The sequence below is a fragment of the Mirounga angustirostris genome, unplaced genomic scaffold (assembly GCF_029215605.1).
Source record: "Mirounga angustirostris isolate CCGP_5_RB_7025 unplaced genomic scaffold, mMirAng1.0.hap1 SCAF_11, whole genome shotgun sequence".
NCBI classification, from domain to species: domain Eukaryota; kingdom Metazoa; phylum Chordata; class Mammalia; order Carnivora; family Phocidae; genus Mirounga; species Mirounga angustirostris.
In genome coordinates this window covers 66049913-66072962 of record NW_026991719.1, presented here as the reverse complement: position 1 = coordinate 66072962, position 23050 = coordinate 66049913, and the positions used below count along the sequence as shown (strand labels likewise).

At 37.9% G+C, this 23050-nt stretch overlaps 1 long non-coding RNA gene across 2 annotated transcripts in view; it reads right to left on the bottom strand.

Moving 5' to 3' along the window:
- LOC135361943 (uncharacterized) overlaps positions 1-16084 on the bottom strand; it is a 333098-nt gene extending 317014 nt beyond the window's left edge. The window contains exons 1-2 of one of the 2 annotated variants that reach the window (XR_010406204.1): positions 15784-16084; positions 12742-12802 (exon numbers count right to left, since the gene is read on the bottom strand). This is a non-coding gene — a long non-coding RNA (uncharacterized LOC135361943). The remainder of the gene's footprint in view (positions 1-12741; positions 12803-15783) is intronic. The other variant, XR_010406203.1, reaches the window with a different exon arrangement.
- Between the last annotated feature and the right edge of the window lie 6966 nt (positions 16085-23050).

Below are 23050 nucleotides of genomic sequence, written 5' to 3'. Positions count from 1 at the left end.
GTGGATGGAGCACTTCATTCACTGTATATAGAAATTATAATAGACAAGAATAGTTGTCCTTCTGTCTCTTCTTCCAAAAAGTGGTATTGATTTCACATTTAATAACAATGGTTAATATTCCCTAAGAGTCTCAAAAGCAATATTAGACATTCATAGCTGTCTGACCCAACCATAGTTAATTAGCAAACATTGTTCTCCTACCTATGCTGCTGGACAACAATAGCAAAGAGCTTTCTAAATGAAATACAGACCAATTTAAAACTCATAGAAGCAAATTTACCTTTAAAAAAAGGTAACAAAATACTGGTGGTAAAAAACATACTTTTAAGTTTCTAAATAGAAATATAGCCTTGAATATTAATGACAAAGAAAAAGAATTATTACCTTATAATAAAAGATACAATTTAATTTTCCATCATAATTTTATTTAATATTTTAATACAAAAACTTTATATAACAATTGGTGCTGCTGAAAGGTGGATTTTTAACAAAAAATGTCTAAAGTAGGAGGCAATATAATATAAAACTTATCTTTAACATATAGCTAAATGTGTACTTATTGACTTTACAAACAATGAATTATTAAAAATGAAAATTAGTTCTATAAGGGATGCAATATACCACTTTTAAAATCACCCATCAAATGATTCTAAGGGGAAGATGGCCATGGAGTAGGAGGACCCTAGGTTCACCTTGTCCCATGAACACAACTAGATAACTACCAAATGATCTTAAATACCCCAGAAATTGACCTGAAGTCTGACAGAACAAACTCCACAACTAAAGAGACAGAAGAGGCCACATCCAAAAGGTACAAAGTGCAGAGATTTGGTTTAGGGGAGGAAGGAAACACAACTGCTATGGAGGGGAGGGAGCCCTGGTCCCACAAAAGTTGAGAGACAAAGGAGCACAAGGGAATACATAAGAAGACAGTTTCCCCAAAACCACTGGCTTGGAAAAAGGAGAGGGGCTGAATTTTATGACTTCTGGCAACCAGCAGGGCTTAAACCCTGGAGTTTTAAAGATCAGTGGGCTAGGCTGGGATAGAGCCTGGAGAGCACTGTACTGCTCCTAGAGATAAGGCTGGTGAACAACCTGAGAGCAGACAGAATAAATACAGCAATGTGAAGAATGCCTGGGGCATATAGGGGGAGATTATACTCTCTTCTCTGAGAGAATCCCTGAGAGGCAGTATTCACTGAGACACCTTTCAGGGAACAAAGGAGGTGGATGGCACCATTTCTCTTGCCTGCCCCTCAGCATAAGCACAGAGCCACCAATGGGAAGTAGCAAAACACTAACACTTGCTGCCTAAATTGCTTCCCATAAGCCCCACCACCCTGCACTCTAGTTTGACTGCCCTTTTCAGTCAAGCTTATCTCATTCCAACACCTAGTTAAAAGTCACCACATTCAGGTCAGGGACCAAACACGGCCTACTGCAGGCAGGGAGAGCCTCTGCAGACAACTAGACTGAAGGATAGCAGCCAAAACACAAAGCAGAGCACACACAGCATACAGCAGAGACCCTGTGCACTACATGAATTCTTCTTCATAAGACCACTGTTTTCAGGAGCAGGACACATAACTGGCTTTTCTAACACATAGAAGAAGGCAGAGACTTAAACAAAATGCTAAGACAGAGGAATTTATCCCAAAAGAAAGAACAAGATAAAGACACAACCAGAGAGCTAAGCAAAACAGATATAAGTAGCATGACTGATGGAGATTTTAAAGAAAAAAATCATAGGGACACTCACTGGACTTCAGAAAGTAATAGAGACATCAGTGAGACCCTTACCACAGAGATAAAAAAAAAAGTAAAAGAATCAATCAGAAATGAAGAGTGCAATAAATAGAATGGAAACAGGCTTGATACAATGGACAGTAGGCTGGAAGAAGCAGAGGAACAAATTAATGACCTGGAAGATAAAATAATGGAAAATAATGAAGCTGAACAAAAGAGAAAGAATTATGCAACATGAGAATAGACATAGGGAACTCAGTGACTTCACCAAACATAATAGCATCTGTATTACAGGAGTCCCAGAAGAAGAAGGGGAGAAAAGGGGTAGAAAGTATATTTCAAGAAATAATACCTGAAAACTTTCCTACTCTGGGGAAGGAAACAGACATTCAGAACCAGGAAGCACAGAGAACTCCCATCAAAATCAAAAGGACAACACAAAGACATACTATAATTAACTTGGCAAAATAGAGTGATAAAGAAAAAAAATCTTAAAAGCAACAAGACAAAAGTCCTTAACTTACCAGGGAAAACCTGTAAGCCTAGCTGGAGATTTCTCAACAGAAACTTGGCAAGCCAGAAGAGTGGCATGATATATTCAAAGTACTGAATGAGAAACATCTGTAGTCAAGAATATTCTATCCAGCAAGGGTATCATTCAGCATAGAAGGAGAGCTAAAGAGTTTCCCAGACAAACAAAACTGAAGGAGTTTGTGACCACTAAACCAGCCTTGGAAAAAATATGAAAGGGGACTCCATGAATGCAAAGGAGAGACCAAAAGTGACAAAGACAAGAAAGGATCAGGGAAAGTCTCCAGAAACAAAGACAAAACCATAAAATAGAAATAAATATGTATCTATCAATAATTACTTTGAATATAAATGGACTAAATACTCCAATCAAAAGATATAGGGTATCAGAATAGATAAAAACAAAATACCTGTCTATATGCTGCCTACCAGACACTCAATTTAGAACTAAAGACATGCAGATTGTAAGTGAGGGGATGGAGAAACATTTATGATGCAAATGGACATCAAAATAAAGCCAGAGAAGTGATGCTTATATCTGGCAAACTAAAAGTTAAAACAAACACTGTAACAAGAGACAGAGTAGGACACTATTTAATAAAGGGGGACAATCCAACAAGATGTAACAATTGTAAATATTTATGCCTCTAACAAGAGAACACACAAATATATAAAACAATTAAAAAGAATATAAAGGGACTCATTGATAATAACACAATAATAGTAGGGTACTTTAACACCCTGCTTACATCAATGAACAGATCATCTAAACAGAAAATAAATAAGGAAACCAGGACTCTGAATGACACACTGGGCTACATGGACTTAACAGATATCTTGAGAATATCTCATCCTCAAACAGCAGAATACACACTCTTTTCAAGTGCACATGGAACACTCTCCAGAATAAATCACATATTAGGTCACAAAAGAGGCCTCAACAAATACAAAAAAGACTGAAATTATGCCATGTACCTTTTCTGACCACAGCATTATGAAACTAGAAGTCAACCACCAGAAAAAATTTGGAAAGATCACAAATACACAGAGGTTAAACAGCATGCTACTAAACAATGAATGGGTCAACCAGTAAATCAAAGAAGAAATTTTAAAAAATACATGGAAACAAATGAAAATGAAAACACAATGTCCAAAACCTTTGAATGCAGTAAAAGCGGTCCTAAGAGGGAAGTACATAGCAAAACAGGTCTATCTCAAGAAGCAAGAAAAATCTCAAACAACCTAACCTCACACCTAAAGCAACTAGAAAAAGAACCACAAACAACATGTAAATCCAAATGAAGGAAGGAAATAAAGATTACAGAAGAAACAAATGATATAGAAACTAAAACAACAATAGAACAGATCAATGAAACCAGGAGCTGCTTCTGTGAAAAAAAAAATAATAAAGTTGATAAACCTCTAAAAAGAAAAGAGAAAGGATACAAATAAATAAAATCATAAATAAGACAGAAGAAATAACCAACACCACAAAAAATAGAAACAATTACAAGGCAATATTATGAAAATTATATACCAACAAATTGGACAATCTGGAAGAAATGGATAAATTCATAGAAACATATGAACTATCATAATTAAAACAAGAAGAGATAGAAAGCCTCAACAGACTGATATCCCACAAAGAAACTGAATCAGTACTCAAAAAACTCCCAAAAACAAAAGTCCAGGGCCATATGGCTTCACAGGTGAATTCTACCAAACATTAAAGAAGAGTGAATACCTATTCTTCTCAAACTACTCCACAAAAAATAAATAAATAAAAATGGAACAAAACCCAGCAAATTCATTCTATGAGGCCAGCATTGCTTCATAGCAAAATGAGATAAAGATACCACTAAAAAAGAGAACTATAGGCCAATATCCCTGATTAACATGTATGTAAAAACTCTCAGTAAAATATGAGCAAACTGAATCCAACAATACATTAAAAAGAACCATTCACAGCCAAGTGGGATTTATGCCTGGGATGCAAGAGTGGTTCAATATTTGCAAATCAATCAATGTGATACATCACATTAATAAAAGAAAGGATAAGAACCATATGATCCTTTCAATTGATGCAGAAAAAGCATTTGACAGAGTAAAACATCTCTTCACAATAAAAACCATCAACAAAGTAGGTTTAGGGGCAGTATACCGCAACATAGTAAAGACCATATATGAAAAATCCACAGCTAATATCATCCTCAATGGGGAAAAACTGAGACCTTTTCCTCTACGCTGTGGAATAAGACAGGGATGTCCATTCTCACAAACGTTAATTATTTAACATAATACTGGAAGTCCTAGCCACAGCAATCAGACAACAGAAAGTAATAAAAGGCATCCAAATCAGCAAGAAAGAAGCCAAACTTTCACTATTTACAGATGACATGATACTCTATATAGAAAAGCCGAAAGATTCCACCAAAAAACTGATAGAACTGATACATGAATCCAGTAAAGTTGCAGGATACAAAATCAATATACAGAAGTCTGTTGCATTTCTATTCACCAATAATGAAACAGCAGAAAAAGAATTGAAGGAATCAATCCCATTTACAATTGCAGCAAAAATAATAAGACACCTAGGAATAAACCTAACCAAAGTGGTAAAAACCTGTACTCTGAAAACTATAAAACACTGAAAGAAACTGAAGATGACACAAAGAAATGGAAATACATTCCATGCTCTTGGATTGAAAGAATATTGTTAAAACGTGTATAGTAACCAAAACAATGTACACATGTAATGCAGTTCCTATCAAAATATCAACATTTTTCAGAGCTAGAACAATCAATCCTAAAATATTTATGGAACCACTAAATACCCCGAATAGTTAAAGCAACCTTGAAAGAGAAAAGCAAAGCAGGAAGCATCACAATTCCAGACTTCAAGGTATATTACAAAGTTGTAGTGACCAAAACAGTATGGTACTGGTACAAAATAGACACATAGGTCAATGGAACAAAATAGAAAACCCAGAAATAAACCCCTTAACTGTAAGATCAATTAATCTTCAACAAGGCAGGAAAGAATATCTAATGAGGAAAAGAACATCTCTTCAACAAAATTATGTTGGGAAAATGGACCACTACATGCAAAAGAATGAAACTGAACCACTTTCTTACACCATACACAAAAGTAAACTCAAAATTGATTAAAAATCTAAATATGAGACCTGAAACCATAAAAGTCCTAGAAGAGAACCTAGGCAGTAACCTCTTTGGCATTGGTTGTAGCAACTTCTTTCTAGATATGTCTCCTGAAGCAAGGGAAACACAGGCAAAAATAAACTGTTGGGACTACATCAAAATAAAAAAGTTTCTGCACACAAAGGAAACAATCAACAAAAGTAAAAGGCAACCTACCAAATAGGAGAGGATATTTGGAAACAACATGTCTGATAAAGAGTTAAGTATGCAAAATATATAAAGAACTTTTAATACTCAACAACCAAAAATCAAATACTCCAATTAAAAATGGGTTGAAGACATGAATAGGCATTCTTCCAAAGAAGACATCCAGATAGATGGCCAACAGACACATGAAAAGATGTTTAACATCACTCATTGTCAGACAAATACAAATCAAAACCACAATAAGATATCCTCTTACACCCGTTGGAATGGCTAAAATCAACAACAAGAAACAACAGGTGTTGGCAAGGATGTGGAGGATGGAGAAACCTCTTGCACTGTTGGTGGGAATGCAAACTTGTGCAGACACTGTGGAAAACAGTAGGAAGATTCCTCCAAAAGTTAATAATAGAACTACCCTACAATCCAGCAATTGCACTACTAGGTATTTACCCAAAGAATACAAAAATACTATTTCAAAGGGATACATACACCCTGATGTTTATAGCAACATTATCTACAATAACCAAATTATGGAAACAGCCCAAGTGCCCATCAACTATTGGTTAAGGAAGATATGGTATTTATATACAATGGAATATGAATTAGCTATAAAAAATAATGAAATCTTGCCATTTGCAAAGACACGGATGGTGCTAGGGAGTATTATGCTAAACAAAATTCAGTCAAAGAAAGACAAATACAATATGATTTCACTCACATGTGGAAATTAAGAAACAAAACAAATGAGCAAAGGGAATAAAGAGGGGGGAGAGAGAAAGAGAGGGGGGCAAACCAAGAAACAGACTCTTAACCATAGAGAACAAAGGATTTTTACCAGAAGGGAGGTGGTTGGGGGGATGGGCTAAATAAGTGATGGGGATTAAGGGAGGCACATATTGTGATGAGCACTTGGTGATGTAGGGAAGTGTTTAGTCACTATACTGTACAACTGAAAATAATATACTGTATGTCAGCTAACTGGAATTTAAATAAAAACTTTAAAAATCAAATAGAATAAAATCACCCATCATTAAGGCAGGATGCCTTGTGTTTTTAGGCTAGAAATAGTGTTCAGTATCGCAATTCTCCTAAATTGCTTAAATTTAATTATTTTTCACACAATAAAATTGCCTTCCCATTTCCTGCTCCCAAAATAAAATCAATGATGATACTGACCATTCTGAGAACAAGTAATCCTCCAGGTAGAACTTGATTCATACATAGCTCATATATGAAAAAGTGATCAAAGCTTGACTGAGTGCAGGTGTTTTGTGCTGCATTTTCCGAATTACTGGACAATGGAATATAATGGAAGAAAGAGAAATTTTTCTCAAAGTAATATTGTGGCTACAATTATACTTTTGCTCCATCCTTAACACATTGATTCAATCGATGAATAACTATAGGATGACCAAAATTTACTTTTCACACTTAAATAGCATTCAGTTAATCCATTATTTCATTTTATTACCCATAATCAAATTGTGAAGTAAGTATTATTGTCTACATCTCACAGATAATGAAGCTGAAACTCAGAAAGTTTTGGAGGAAGTTTTCTATTCCCATTACAAAAAAAAAAAAAAAAAACCCTTAAATTTTAATTGCTCAAATATATTTAGTATTTAAAATCTATAAATTGACTGTTAGTTGAATCATCATTTTATCCATTTTAATTACAGGTTCAAAAATCTTCATTATCTTTTTTAGTATGGTCATTTAGGTGACCCAATAATCAGTACTCCATTTTTTAAGTCAGTGTTTTCAGCCTAATTAATTTTCCAATTAATACAATTCTTAGGAAAAAAATCTGAAACATTTTAAATCACTTTTATGTTCTTCTATTTCAACTACATTCAAAATAACTGCAATTTAGATAGGACAGAATTTTACAGGGATGCCTGGGTGGCTCCCTGTAAAATGGTTAAGCATCTGCCTTCGGCTCACGTCATGATCCCAGGGTCCTTGGATCGAGTCCGGCATGGGGCTTCTTGCTCAACAGGGAGCCTGCTTCTCCCTCTACCTGCTCTGCCTACCGCTCCCCCTGCTTGTGCTCTTTCTCTCTCTCTGACAAATCAATCAGTCTTTAAAAAAAAGAATTTTACACATAAATGCAAATCTATACAAGCATATATTTTTTAAAATAACTTTTAAATAACAAAAATGCACCTATAGCCCTAGCATAAGATGGTCTGAATAAAATTAAATAATTTCATAAGTTTGTTAACCTATCTCCATAGGAAATAAGGGAAGACTTTCTTTTTTTTTTTTTTACTCCTTTTGGCAGTAAAAGGAAATAAGATTATCAGATATAGCCCCCAAAGGATACTAATAGTCTTAAAATAAAAGATCTTAGATTTACAAGAAAGTTATGCAAGAGATTTTCAGAGGAAGCAGGTTGTTTCACAATATTGTTTTCCTTAATTTCATTCTTTCAGAATTCAACACAGACATGGTAACAATCTCATATTGCCAAGTTCTTTAAAAGTCTAGGGTGCTCAAAAGAAGGAAGCCTCTTAAAAGATACTGTGTTAAAAGGCTTAGAAAATGCCCTGGATTAGAAGAATTAAATTTAAATTGTCTCACCTATCGGTAGCTTTTCTTTAAACATATCTTTCATAATAGGCAATGCAGACAATGAAAATTAAAGATAATTTAAAGTACAAACTACACCTCTCAACAAATTAAGATACAATCACCCAGACCCTAGATAGAATAGTTCCTTTCCCAACCTAGAACATTTTATTTAAATCAGATTAATTCCAACCACAGTGCTGTGACATTTATTATTAGTAAGTCCTTCTAGAAATTAGAGTAACCTAAAGTCAAATGGCATTAGTTCTGTGGAACTTAAAAATCAATATAAGGTTTTCTTTTTTTTTCTTTTCTAAGCTTCTAGAAAACTTGCAACATTTGAAAAACTGTATTCCATTATTTCTTTTAAAGCACAAATGGGATGGTCTGTCTAAATCTTAGTACAAAAGCATTTAGATGTTAATACTGTTTAGATTACAATGTGAGCATTTAGCCTTATGAGCCTGTTATTAGATATGAGGTATTATCATCAAGAATTAAATGCCAGTGATAGATAGGGAAAAACAGCATATGCTGCATGGTTTGCAAAAGAAGACATAAAATTATTTAATTGCTATGGCAGAAAGTTCATCTCTACAAGAAGAGCTAATGCCGAGCTTATTTATATGATGTGTCATCTAATTACTTACCACAGGAATGCTATTGGGCTCAGAAACACCAATCTGTTAGAACAACTCTCCCCTGGAAAGACAGAACTGCCCTAGGTAGTCCCATGCCAAATTCTCAGCATTTTGGTTATTCAATTAAGTCATACTGTCCCCCCACCCCCAAAACTGGCAAAGTAGTTGGGATGTAGCCAATTAATCTCTACAGGGAATACCATAATCTTGGCCACAATAACACTTACAGTGCTATGACTAAGGGGCTCTATTAGAGTTAACAAGAAATCCTAAAAGAACATAAATAGTGCCCTCCTCCCATATGCAGGAGATACAAATTCCCAGATTTCTGGTGGAAAATCAGATACAATTCCTAAAAGACATCCTCTAAATCAAAGACTTGTCCAGATACTTATGCCACAATCCCTGGGAGATGGAACATTTCAACTGTCAAGTAGGAGAGAAAACTATATGAGAAGACAAAGAGAGGTTCAATGACCTTGATGGTCTTGGTGAAACACATGGTAAAGGCAGCAACCATGCCAAACAGGAGCCCAGTGAAAATGCTTCCTATTCCAACCAAAACCAAACCAAACAAAAAATTTCCTTTCCCAGCCAAACTAGCCACTGGTTTGGTAGGTGTTGTTTCATAGAAAGATTTGAACTGCTTATAGAGCACCTGCATAAAAAAATTAGAGTGAATATATCAATCAGAAAAGCCTCAAAATATGTCCTATGTATCTTTCCAATTTTAAGTTTCTCAGCTTTGATGTCCTCCAACTTCCCTTTTCCTTCCCAACATGAGTTCCTAGAAAGTTTCCATATATCAAAAGATATTTCTACAGATCAATGTCAAACTATGTATGATTCTGTTTGAAATTTGTCTGACGGGCAGTAAAGATACCTGTTATGGTTAAGGCATTCTTATCTTACATGACTGGGAAGACTGTTGCCTCCAGAAGGTGTATCCCATTTTTCCCTTAATAAACTAATAGAAGAGGGGTGCCTGGGTGGCTCAGTCGTTAAGCATCTGCCTTCGGCTCAGGTCATGATCCCAGGGTCCTGGGATCGAGTCCCACATCGGGCTCCCTGCTCTGCGGGAAGTCTGCTTCTCCCTCTCCCACTCCCCCTGCTTGTGTTCCTGCTCTCACTATGTCTCTGTCAAATAAATAAATAAAATCTTTAAAAAATAAAATAATAAAATAAACTAATAGAAGATTAATATAGCATCAAAGAAGCATTGCCATTTTCTAAAACATATTAATGGCTAGTAAATCATATTATCTCAGTTCATATAATTAGTCTTTGGACTGAATTGATTATGGCCTAAATCAGAATCCAATTTTTATTTAAGCCTCAGGGGTGAGCATAAGGAAAACTAATTCATTACTTAGAAAGCTCATGCCTAGAATACTTAGAACAGTAACAGCATCATTAAGGAGACATAGTCCAAATACTAAACTATGAAGTTTTTCATTCACATGAAGTTCTTCAACTATAGAGAGTATGACCAGCCACAGGATCTACTGCAGCAATCAAACTACCAAACCAAAAGTTGTGAGCAATGTCATATCTTGAAGGTTGAAGTTCTTCACCTGAAACATGCCATACAGGGAAAGGCCTATCCCAATGCACTCCATATGATTCCAACTACAGCATACAACAGAATTGTCCCTATGTTTTCAAAAAATGGACAGATGAGCATAAAATATCCCAAATCAACGGCTTTTGCTAAAAGTAAATATAGGAAAAATGTATTAGTGTCCATGACTGGTAGGGATTTGTCATTTAAACTGTAAATTAGTCCTCCCATGATAAGATCTACAAATAGGTTCAGGTACAACTGTGGGCATCTTATAGAGGTGAAATCTTGGAAAAGAGAAAGAATATTATAACATCTACATTATCAATCATCTATATGTCAGCCTTCTTGTCAAGCCTCATGATTTCAGGAAAAGAGCTTCTCCGTCATTTCACATTTTTCATTTTAATAATGACTGAATAAAGATGCAGAGGCATGGATAGAGGCATTTTCTTTTATAATGAAAAAAATATTTACTAATAGAATAAAAGTATCCATAGTTAAAAACAAGATTATTCATGTGCCTACAAATGGAAATGATCCATTTATCAGTTGGCAACATTCTTTTTCTCTTTTCATGATCATATTAATGGTCATCAGAGCTTAAAACTGAGAATAATTTAAATGTCTGCTTTGAATAATAAAAGCTGAAAAGGGCTTCAGTAATCATAACTAATTCTTCATAGATAAGGAATGATAATTAATTTGTCATAAGGAAATTGAGGCTAAAAAGCAAGGAGACTTTTCACTGTTATACAGTAAGTATGTGACAGAGCTGGGATGACAACACAGCCAGGTCTCCTGACTCCTATGTTCCTATAATTACCCCAAACTCTCCACTTGCTCTGATTGACAGACCTGTGCTTACATTAATTCATACCATTGTATTATCAAAATACAGTCCCAACTATAAAGTTCATTTTTTTTTCTCATGGAATGATAAGGAGTCTGTCATCCTGTTAGAGAAATGTATTCACCTTCAGCTGGCCACATGGCAACAGTTCTGTGTCTTTTTCTGTATTTTTTTTTTACCTTCACCTTAGATTATTATGCCACATCATCATGCTCTAGCTTACAAAAAGCCTATAGATATAACTCTATCATCAACTCTCTTTGCTGTAGAAAAGACATCATCAGAGCTAATCCATCCCCTTCCTCTCTATGCTAATCCCCACCAATACACTGCTAAAATCCTTTTCTAATATACCTGTGAATTAATTAACTGCAAATTTCTCAAGGATTGAGGCTACTTTTTACATTTATCCCCTAGCATATTGCTGGCACATAGAAATAGCTGAACAGATACTTATCAAATAAATAATAAAAGAAAGCCAGTTGGCTCCCAAGCTAAACTTTATCTTACAATAGTTTCAAAAGTGCTTTCACATATATTCCAATTGATTCTCTCATCACACCAACATAGTAATGTAAATACTGTTATTCCTACTTTAGAAATAATAAAAATGAGTCACAAAGAAGTACTTTCACTCATCCAAGAAATACTTATTGATTGCCTAGGTCCCAGACACTGGCTCCTAAATTGCTCAAATATTTAATAGCTCAAAGTAATCTCTTTACACCATGCTACTTCCCTCCTTATCCTTTATAAAATAATTTCTTTCCTCGAGGCATTGAAATAATTTGAAATTTCCTCATGGGAAGGATGGGGTCTTATTCAACTCCATGAGCCAAATATAATGCTCCACACATAACGTGCTAAAAAATATTTGCTGAATTAATAAATAAATGCTTACAAGGAAGCTGTATTTTAATTCACATTCTCTTACTAAGGTTATGGCAAAAAATCATCTGGTAGTAATGGCTCAGTAAAGTCCTATTTAAACAAATGGGGATGGATGACCTATTGGGAAGTCCCTTTTGTCCTATAATCCTGACATTAACATTTAATTAGACTATTTACTGAAATAAATATATCTAGTACTGCAAAAATGATTTAAAAGAACCTTAACAATCCACAGGTGCTAATTATTGTCACCCAAGACAACATGTATTTCTATCAGGGAGGTATTGAGACCAGCAGTCCAGTTCTGGTTTATAAACTTCACAAAGCATCTTCTCTCTCTGGGCCTCAGATTTCCTATCTATAGAATGAAAGTGTTGGATGAGAATCATCTCTAAATTTTTTTTCCTGCTCTGACAAATTATCCATGCTATAATCTATGGATTTTGTGTGTGTCATCATTAAATATTACATTTTGGGGCACCTGGGTGGCTCAGTCAGTTAAGCATCTGCCTTTGGCTCAGGTCATGATCTCAGGGTCCTGGGTTGGAGCCCCATGTCAGGCTCCCAGCTGAGTGAGGTACCTGCTTCTCCTTCTCCCTCTGCCTGCTGCTCCCCGTGCTTGTGCTCTCGTTCTCTCTCTCTCTGTCAAATAAATAAATAAAATCTTAAATAAATAAATATTACATTTCATGAATGGTGAAGCTTCAGTATCTATAAAGTTACTTAAATAAAACTTTAGAATGCAAAACATGATTTTAGAATAAATTCATTAACAAATAAAATTTTAAAGATTCTTACATGTTTTTTGGACATCTTTTTTGGTTATGAATATATAAATAAATGGTCACTTAATCATAAACACATTGAACTGTTAAAGGACTCATAAGTTTTTAACATCACCAAGGCAAAAGCCAGATAAATTACTAGAACATAAAAGGAAGGAGGCGCTAATATGAGGGAGCAGTAGGAGGACCCTAGGCTTGCCTCATGCTTGGAACACAGCTAGATAAATATCAAATCATTCTAACACCCAAGAAATTGATCTGAGGACTGCCAGAACAAACTGCACAGGTAGAGGGAAAGAGGCTGCATTGTGGAAGGTAGGAGATGCATAGATGTATTTGTGGGAGAAATAGATTGTAGGTGCTATGGAGGGGAGGGAGCCCTGGTCATAGAAAAAGGCGAGAGGGAAAGAGAGAGAGAAAGGAGTGCACAGGAGATCACACAAGGAAAACACTTCCCCAAAGCCATTGACTGGGCAAACAAGAGAGGCTGATTTTTGTTAGGTTTTACAACCAGTGGGGCTCAAAAACTAAAGTTTTAGAGGTCTGCAGCATGGCCAGTGTGGAGCCCTGAGTGCTCCTGTGGAAAAGGGCAGATAGCCTGGGAACAAAAGGCCTGATCTGAGGATCCCCTGGGGTGCAATGGGAGAGATGGTTCCCTCTTCTTGGAGTATATCTGAGAGAGGTGGCATTGCCTCTCTCAGGACAAAGAAGCCAGCAGGCACCATTACCATCTCACACAGGTGCAGAGACACCTGCTGAGGGTGGTTAACCTGGAAACTTGCTCTTTGGTGCACTTTACTCCAAACTCCATACCCCTGTGCTTTGGTGCAACTGTTCTTCTGGGACAAACCTACATCAACCCCAGTGTGGCAAGACCTTTCCCCAGAGGACAAAAATGGGTCCCTGCCATGCCAGGTCCCAAAAGTTTGGAATTTTAAAAGTCAGCCAACCTGCCTGGGCTAGAACACAGGCGTACTGTGCTGCTGGGTGGGCAGACATCCTGGACACAGACAGGGTGAAGGTAGGGATGGGAAGGAAGCCTGGGACACATTAGGGAAGATTGGTTGCTCTTCTGGGAGGGCTTCCCAGACACCAGCAGGCACAAACTCACCTCTCCGAGGATGAGGGAAGGGACTGGAGCCATTTCTTTCCCCCACTCTTTAGCATAAATTACTTTTGGTAAGCAACACAGTGACAATGGTGGCAGCCTAAACCACTTACACCAAGCCCCACCACCCTGCACTCTGCAGGTGCTTCTTTTCTCTGACAAGTGTGCCTGAGAACCAGAGTCCTGGGAACTTCCCTTGAAAGAGCAGCACAAACCCCTCACATATACCACATCTACTGACCCTAGAGTTCTGCATAGCTTCAGCTCTAGTGGAAATAACATCATGTCTCTTTTAATAAGCAGATCAGAGCATATCTAATTAAAACCTGCCACACTCTGACCAAGGTCCAAATACTTCCCACTGCAGGCAAGGAGAAATTCTGCAGAGGACTGATCTGAGGGAAAGAGCAGGCAAAACACAGCAGCATAGTGCACACGGCACACACTAGAGACACTTCAGAAAGGCCAGGCCCTGAACAGTATATGACCTCTTCTTTATAAAGCTATTTTTTCTTATTTAAATTCAATGAATTAACATATAGTGTATTATTAGTTTCAGAGGTGGGGTTTAGTGATTCATCAGTTGCATATAACACCAAATGCTCATTACATCAAGTGCCCTCCTTAATGCCCATCACCCAATTACCACATCCCCCCACCCACCACCCCTCCAGCAATCCTCAGTTTGTTTCCTATAGTTAACAGTCTCTTACGGTTTGTCTCCCTCTCTGATTTCATCTTATTTTATTTTTCTCTCCCTTCCCCTATGATCCTGTTTTCTTTCTTAAATTCCACATATGAGTGAAATCATATAATTGTCTTTCTCTGATTGACTTATTTCACTTAGCATAATACCCTAGTTCCAGAGAGAAGAGGACTGTGTGAGCAAACACCATTGAGCAATTATCCTGTGTTTGTTCAGTTTCCCAGCTGCCATTTTCTGCCCTCGGGTCCAGTGGTGCCACAAGCTAACCTTGGAAGTTCCCAGAAGCTAGGAGCAGAGCAACTCCAGCAGCAGAGGAAACAGGAGCTCCAGCTCTGCCAGTTGTGCTTGCTAAAGTAGTTAATTTCCTCCTCAGCGCACATGCTCACCAAAGTGGTTTGCTATCCCTGATCCTTAGACCTGCTGCATAGTATTTAATTGATCAGTGGAAACTCCTGGAGTCTCTGATAAGAAATGCTGAGCTGTTATACTCTGGAATTAAACGAACCCAGAGCCAGCAAAGGGAGAAACCTGGGACAAATTCATTGATTGACATGGGAAAGTATTTTACCCCCAGTCTTAACTCAAAGGAAGGAAAACTGAGACAGGGAAACCGAAGGCACCCCAAGAGAGAAAAAAACAAAACAAAACTGATTTTTCCCCTTAGCTTCTTTTCTGGCTTCTATTCTTGCTAGGACCTGAACCCCACCCCACTTTACACTTACCCTGCAATGCAAATAGCATAGGTCCTCCTCCTAAGGGACAAAGAGTTAATGATTCTTTAGAATAAATGACATCTAAGGAAGGACCAGGTAACAATTACCAGACAAAGTTATCATATCTGCATTCCAGACTACCGCCAAGACCTCCGGGCTCCAAGGAATAACACCCGGGCCCTTGTTTTTGTTCTAACTGGTTCCTGGATGCCTGAAAGAACACAAACACCAGACCTCTATCTTCAGTAAAACGCCCCAAACCCCAAAGAGGAGACTCCCTCCTTTCTTTTCTGAGTCTCCCAGACACTCACTCCATCTGCTATCTGCACTCTCTCTCTCCAATAAACGCTGCTTTCTCCTCCTGCTGACACATGTTTGATTTCCATCCTGTGCGAAGCCAAGGACCCTCTGAGCTGTTACTGTGGGACCCCCCTCTGGGTCCTGGGGCCCGGCCTGCCGGAATCATTTTGGCGACCACGAAAGGACCCGGAGAGGAATCCCAAATTTGAGTCTGCGCAGCACAATTTGGCTTTCGGGAAAGGGTAAATTCCTCTGGGAAAAAGAGTGGGTTTAATGCTGACGTAATTCCTGTCTCGGTGCTTTTCTGTGAAACTGGTCTTTCTTCTGGAGGAAGGAAAACTGGAAAAACCGGTCTGATAACCTGTTCTTTCTTACTCCTTTCTCTCTGCTCGTAATTGCTTCAGCACCCCTGTGGCGTCTGTCCACTCCGCCCACCCCCCATCTCCCTGGGAATCCCAAATTAGGCCATCTAGGACCTGTGCTTACTCTTTCCTTTCCCTGGCTGGTGACTCAGATGACTGGCAGGAGGTTGCTCCCCACTCCTCTTTGTGCTACTTTAACTGACTCTGAGGCTTTACTTTCACTTTAACTGGGAACTCTTTTTACTTTGGCTTCCAGACAACTTCGAGGCTGTTAGTTGGCATGAGAGACTGAGTCACTCAGCTCCGAAGAAAAGGAACACTTGCTTTTTCCCGCTGAAAGGTGTTCTTAGGCGACTAAGAACCTAAGGAAGTGTAGGAGGTCATCGGTCCTGAAGTGAAGCCATCCTACAGAAAAATTCCCCCCATGATAATTACTGGCTCGCCTAGGGATGCACACATGAGGATTGATCATCCAGTGCTGAGTCCCCACAGTGGTTTTAGACTGCTGCTGGGAGAAACTGAGACACGTAAGAGGGGAAGATCGCCCATTGGTGACACTGAGCAAGTTCTCCCAACAAGCAGCACATTCCACCTGCCACTTTCTTTCCCCAGAACAGTCCAGACTCGTAACTCTCTCTCTCTCTTTCTTTGCTTTTTGTTCACTGCCAGATGGATGTCTCCTGCTGGCAATTCTGGGATGCTGGAATTGCGTTGGGGATTGCTGGCCAATCCCATTGTTAAGGATCAAAGCTCGAGAATAGAGAATGGTTCCGCAGCCCTGAGTTGTACCAGTTTTAGGCTTATGGGTGGGGAGTGGGGGAAGACATGAATCAGGCTGAATTGTGTCAAATGTTGGAGAAGGAATTTATACCTAATGTCGTTTTCTATGTTTTGCATACCCCACCCCCTTACTATGCATGGCTCTTTCACACTGCTTTGTCTGCTCTCTCTGAATTTTTCCATTTTTGCCCTTAAAACTGTCTACTCCACCACTGCTTACAAAAACATTGAAAATTATGTTGTCTGGAGGAATTAATAGTCTTATATAATTACCATAGGATTCAACAACAGTGGGCTTCCCTATCCTAAGAGATTATCTTCCCTTTTGGTTTCTTGGAAACACCATCATTTGTATTCAGCTTGCATGGCTGGAACCTCAACAGCCCCTAACCTCATACTCTGCCCCAGAACTCTGGCATTCCAGTCGTTTTTTGTTTGTTTGTTTTGTTTTTTTTCTAGGATTCTCTCTTTTAAACCATAAACCTACAATTTTACCGAAGATAGTTCAATTGGTTGACAGATTAAACTGTGACGAATTAGACTCCATTTTGTTATGCTTGTTCTGTATGTTAACAGCCAGACCCCCTCATCTTGTAACCTCAGTTTAAATGCCTTTTAAAACATTTGCTTTGCCAAATCCCATACTCAGGCTTGAGAAATCTCCATTCCTCTGCTCATTTGTATTACAGGCCAGAATGGGGGCAACAGTGAGCACTCCAACAGATTCCCCATTAGAATGTTTGCTACATAATTGGGCACGATTTAAGCTGGATAAATTGAAGAGGAAGAAACTAATATTCTATTGTAATAAGGCTTGGCCTCAATATCAGTTGGGGGACCAAGAAACCTGGTTCACAAATGGGACTTTGAGTTATAACACCATTTTACAGCTTGATTTATATTGTAAGAGGGAAGAGAAATGGGATGAAGTGCCTCATATTTTGGCCTTTATGGCCCTGTATCAGGACCCTACATTAAAAGGACAATGTAAAGTTTCTGTGGCCCAAGTTCCTAAATCAGCAGAGGGACCTGAAATCCTTAAACTGACTTTGACATTTGATCTGATTTGGGGGACCTACAAATCTTATTGTCTCATTGCTGCACCATGAGGAGTGAATGAAATGATGCATAGTCAAGCCAGTTAATTATGATAAAGTAATAGAAGTAACTCAAGGAAATGATGAAAACCCAGCTTTCTTTCAAGGTAGATTAGTGGAGGCTTTGCAGAAATATACTAATACAGATCCCAATTCTCCAGAAGGACAGTCATTGTTGACTGTGCATTTTATCCTACAATCTGCAGCAGATATTAGGAGAAAATTACAAAAGGCAAGAGATGGACCCCAAACTCCTATGAACCAGTTGTTGGATATGGCTTTTGCTGTCTTTAATTAATAGAGACAGGGCAGAGAAGGAGGAGAAGTTTGTCCAAAATATGCAGCATGCCTAGCTCTCAGCCATGGCATTGGGAGCACTGCCACCCCAGGATCACCCAATATGGAAGCCTGTGAGGATGGAGTCTGGCAAAACCAGACTAGGGCCCCCAGCTTGCAAAAAGCTGGGCCCCAATAAATGTGCCTTCTGTAAGATGGATGGCCATAGGAAAAAGGATTGTCCACCTCTCCTTCCTCCTGTTTCTGCATCACCATGGGCACAACTTGCATAACTGGCTTCTATACCATCCTCTGTGCCTCTGGAGCCATTGGCTCCTGCTCCTCCTACTCTCACTATCAAGAAGTAAAGAGCACCCCAAGATGTTAGGCCAACTCTTTATGAGGTTCAAACTGGAACACCTTCCAAATCAACATGAATTGAACCAGGAACCCCCCTGGACTTAAACCACCCACTTCAGATTTCCCCACAGGTGCCCCAAATAAAATTGACAGTGGGGAACAAATGGATTGACTTTTAATAGATACTGGTGCAATATATTCTATATTAAAGCTAATTTAAGTTTTTAGTTTAAGTAAGAGAGACATGTCTTTAAGTTTATCAGCATCGAATATAATACTTTTATTTCACCAAGGTTTACTAAAGGTCAAATAAGCTCATGTGATCTCTTGCAATTTGCAGCAAGAAGATGACTTAAAATGATGGTTAATTTTGTCTGTCTCATAAGATTTTTCATGGTTAATTGTTAAGAACAAATAGGTTGAATAAATAAAAAAAAAGTTTATAGGTAAAACTTTTAAATAACCCAAAACTTTGAGGTTTTCCTAAGTTAAATGATAAATTGGATTGAATTCACTAGATAGCTAAGTCTTTTCCAAATAAGATAAAATACCAAAGCATTGACTACTGAATGTAGGTTTGTGTTGTTGGCTTCTTGTTGCAGAGAAACAGGATACTTGGGCCTGTTGGTAAACACACTTTATGCTTACTGAAAGACTGTAGTATAGGAAAACATGTTTTTAAGAATTGTGAAATCTATTCATGAATTTCATATCTAAAGAATTCTGGTGTAACAGATAGCTCACAATTGGTTATTACTCAATTTTCATTGGATACCAAGGCTTCTAAGAGTTAAAAATATGCTAAATGTAATTTAAGACTGAAGGAAATAAGGAAAGCAACTTTGTATGTAGGAAAGTAAAAGATAGTGAAAAAGACATAAGTAATGAAGGATAGTCAGATGAAAGGCAGTCAGGGACCAAGAGCATTCCCCTCACTACCAGCCTTAAGAAGAAACCACACTTAAAAGGATTTTAAACCACCCTGGAAGGAGCTCTCCACCCTTTCCCATGTGATAGGTAGATGAAAAAACCTGATTGGGTGAGAGGCGTAGGGAGGGTTAATCAGATTAAAACAGCTCACCAACAAATCCCTAAAAACCCCTAGATCTAACCACCAAATCGGTAACCCTCTCAGGTCCCCTCCCTCTTCAGGAGCTTTGTATTATTCTTCAATAAACTTCGCTTTACTATCACTCAATAAACTTTGCTTTGCTGCTCACCACTCTGTCTGGTCTACCTCTTAATTCTTCAAAGCGGCATGACCAAGGACTGAGTGCACGAAAGGAAAAGAAATCCTATAACATAAGGAATGGGAATATACGTTGTTGAAGGAAAAAGGAAGTATTTTTTTTCTTCCTAAAAATGGGACTGGTTGTTCAGAGAGAAAAGGCTTGGACAAAATCTGAATGAAAAAAAAAAAAGTTGTAGGTTTGTGAAGAGAAACCTTTGGAAAAGAATTTTATGAATGGTCAGGACTAAGGTCGAAATGAATGTATTTTAAAAGTACACTGGTATATGATTGAAATTCTGCTTTTCTCTTTTAGAAAGACAAAGTTTTCTTGGATTGTTGGTCTGCTCTTGATAAGAAAATGTAAACAAAGTTTTTTTATTTTCTTTATCTGCCCAGAAAACCAAAGCATCTATGTTTGTCTTTATCAGGTCTTTGATTACTTAAGAAATTTAAACTTCTCAATATTAAACTAGCTAAGTTTTGCTAACAATTATATAACTTCCTATAGAACCCCTCATTCCCACCTTGGTAAAATGTAAATATTAAATTTATAATGATCTGTAGTCCTATTTGGCATGTGCTTTAAAACTTCTGAGGTTTTTTTTTTTCTTTGTTATTATTTTTTTATTCTGTTCAGTTAGCCACTGTATAATACATCATTAGTTTTTGATGTAGTGTTAGTGATTCATTAGTTACGTATAACACCTAGGGCTCATCACCACACATGCCCTCCTCAATACCCATCACCCTGTTACCCCCTCCCCTCTGAAACCCTCAGTTTGTTTCCTGTGGTCCATAGTCTTTCATGGTTTGTTTCCTTCTGTCATTTCTCCCCCTTCAGATTTCCCTCCCTTCCACTATGGTCCTCCTTGTTATTGCAAGGTGGTGAGAGTGGGAATCCCTGTTGCGTTCCTCACCTTAAGGGAAAAGCTCTCAGCTTTTCCCCATTGACAATGATATTCACTGTGGGCTTTTCATACATGGTTTTTATGATATTGAGGAATGTTCCCTCTATCCTTATACTGTGAAGAGTTTTAATCTGGGACGGATGTTGTATTTTGTCAAATGCTTTTTCTGCACCAATTGAGAGGATAATAAGGATCTTGTCTTTTCTTTTATTAATGTGCTCTATCACGTTGATTGATTTGTGAATGTTGAACCACCCTTGCATCCCAGGAATAAACCCCACCTGGTAGTGGTGAATAATCCTTTTAATGTACTGTTGGATCCTATTGACTAGGATCTTGTTGAGTATTTTGGCATCTGTGTTCATCAGGTATAGGGGTCTGTAATTCTCCTTTTCGATGGGATCTTTGTCTGGTTTGGGGATCAGAGTAATGCTGGCTTCCCAGAATGAGTCTGGAAGCTTTCTTTCTGTTTCTATTTTTTGAAACAGCTTCAATAGAATAGGTATTATTTCTTTTTTAAAAGTTTGGTAGAATTCCCCTGGGACTCCATCAGACCCTGGTCTCTTGTTTTTTGGGAGTTTTTTGATCACTTCAATTTTGTTACCAGGTATTGGTCTATTCAGATTGTCAATTTCTTCCTGTTTCAGTCTTGGTAGTTTATAGGTTTCCTGGAAGGCATCAATTTCTTACAGGTTGCTTAATTTATTGGCATATAATTGCTGATAATAATTTCCAATAATTGTTTCTATTTTCTTGGTGTTAGTCATATCTCTCCCCTTTCATTCATAATTTTATTAATTTGGGTCCTTTCTCTTTTCTTCTGGATAAGTCTGGCCAGAGGTTTATCGATCTTATTAATTCTTTCAAAGAACCAGCTTCTAGTTTCACTGATCTGTCCTACTGTTTTTCTGATTTCTATTTCATTGATCTCTGCTCTAATCTTTATTATTTCTCTTCTCCTTCTTGGTTTAGGTTTTATTTGCTGTTCTTTCTCCAGTTCCTTTAGGTGTACTGTTAGCTTGCGTATTTGGGATTTTTATACTTTTTTGAGTGAGGCTTGGATGGCTATGCATTTCCCCCTTAGGACCACCTTTGTAGTAACCCATAGGTTTTGGACCAATGTGTTTTCATTCTCATTGGTTTTCATGAATTGTTTTAGTTCTTCTTTGATTTTCTGGTTGACCCAAACATTCTTGACCAGGATGATTTTTGGTTTCCAAGTGTGTGAATTCCTTTCAAATTTTTTATTATAATTGAGTTCCAGTTTCAAGGCATTTTGGTCTGAAAATATACAGGGAATAATCTCCATCTTTTGGTATTGGTTCAGACCTGATTTCTGACCCAGTGTGTTGTCTATTCTGGAGAAAGATCTGTATGCATTGGAGAAGAATGAGTATTCTGTTGTTTTAGAGTGGAATGTTCTGTATATATCTATGAAGTCCATCTGGTCCACTGTGTCATTCAAAGTTCTTGTTTCTTTGTTGATCTTCTGCTTAGATGATCCATCTATTGCCGAGAGTGGAGTGTTGAGGTCTCCTACTATTAAAGTATTATTATCAGTATGTTTTTTTTTAAAGATTTTATTTATTTATTTGAGAGAGAGAGAATGAGAGAGAGCACATGAGAGGGGGGAGGGTCAGAGGGAGAAGCAGACTCCCTGCCGAGCAGGGAGCCCCATGAGGGACTCGATCCAGGGACTCCAGGATCATGACCTGAGCCGAAGGCAGTCGCTTAACCAACTGAGCCACCCAGGCGCCCATCAGTATGTTTCTTTATTTTTGTTAACAGCTGGCTTATATAGTTGGCTGCTCCCATGTTGGGGGCATAGATATTTATTATTGTTAGATCTTCTTGTTGGATAGACCCTTTAAGAATGACATGGTGTCCTGTCCTTACTATAGTCTTTAGCTTAAAATCTAATTTGTCTGATATAAGAATTGCCCAGCTTTCTTTTGAGGTCTGTTGGCATGAAAAATGGTTCTCCATCCCCTCACTTTCAGTCTGGATGTATCTTTAGGTTCAGAATTAGTCTCTTGTAGACAGCATATGGATGGGTCCTATCTTTTTATCCAGTCTGCAACCCTGTGCAGTTTCATGGGAGCATTTAGGCCATTCATGTTGAGAGTGATTATTGAAAGATATGATTTTAGTGCCATCATGTTGCTTGTGAAGTCCTTGTTTCTATAGATTATCTCTGTAAATTCCTGGTCTATATTACTCTTGGGGTCTTTCCTCTTTTATAGAACCCCCCCTTAATATTTTTT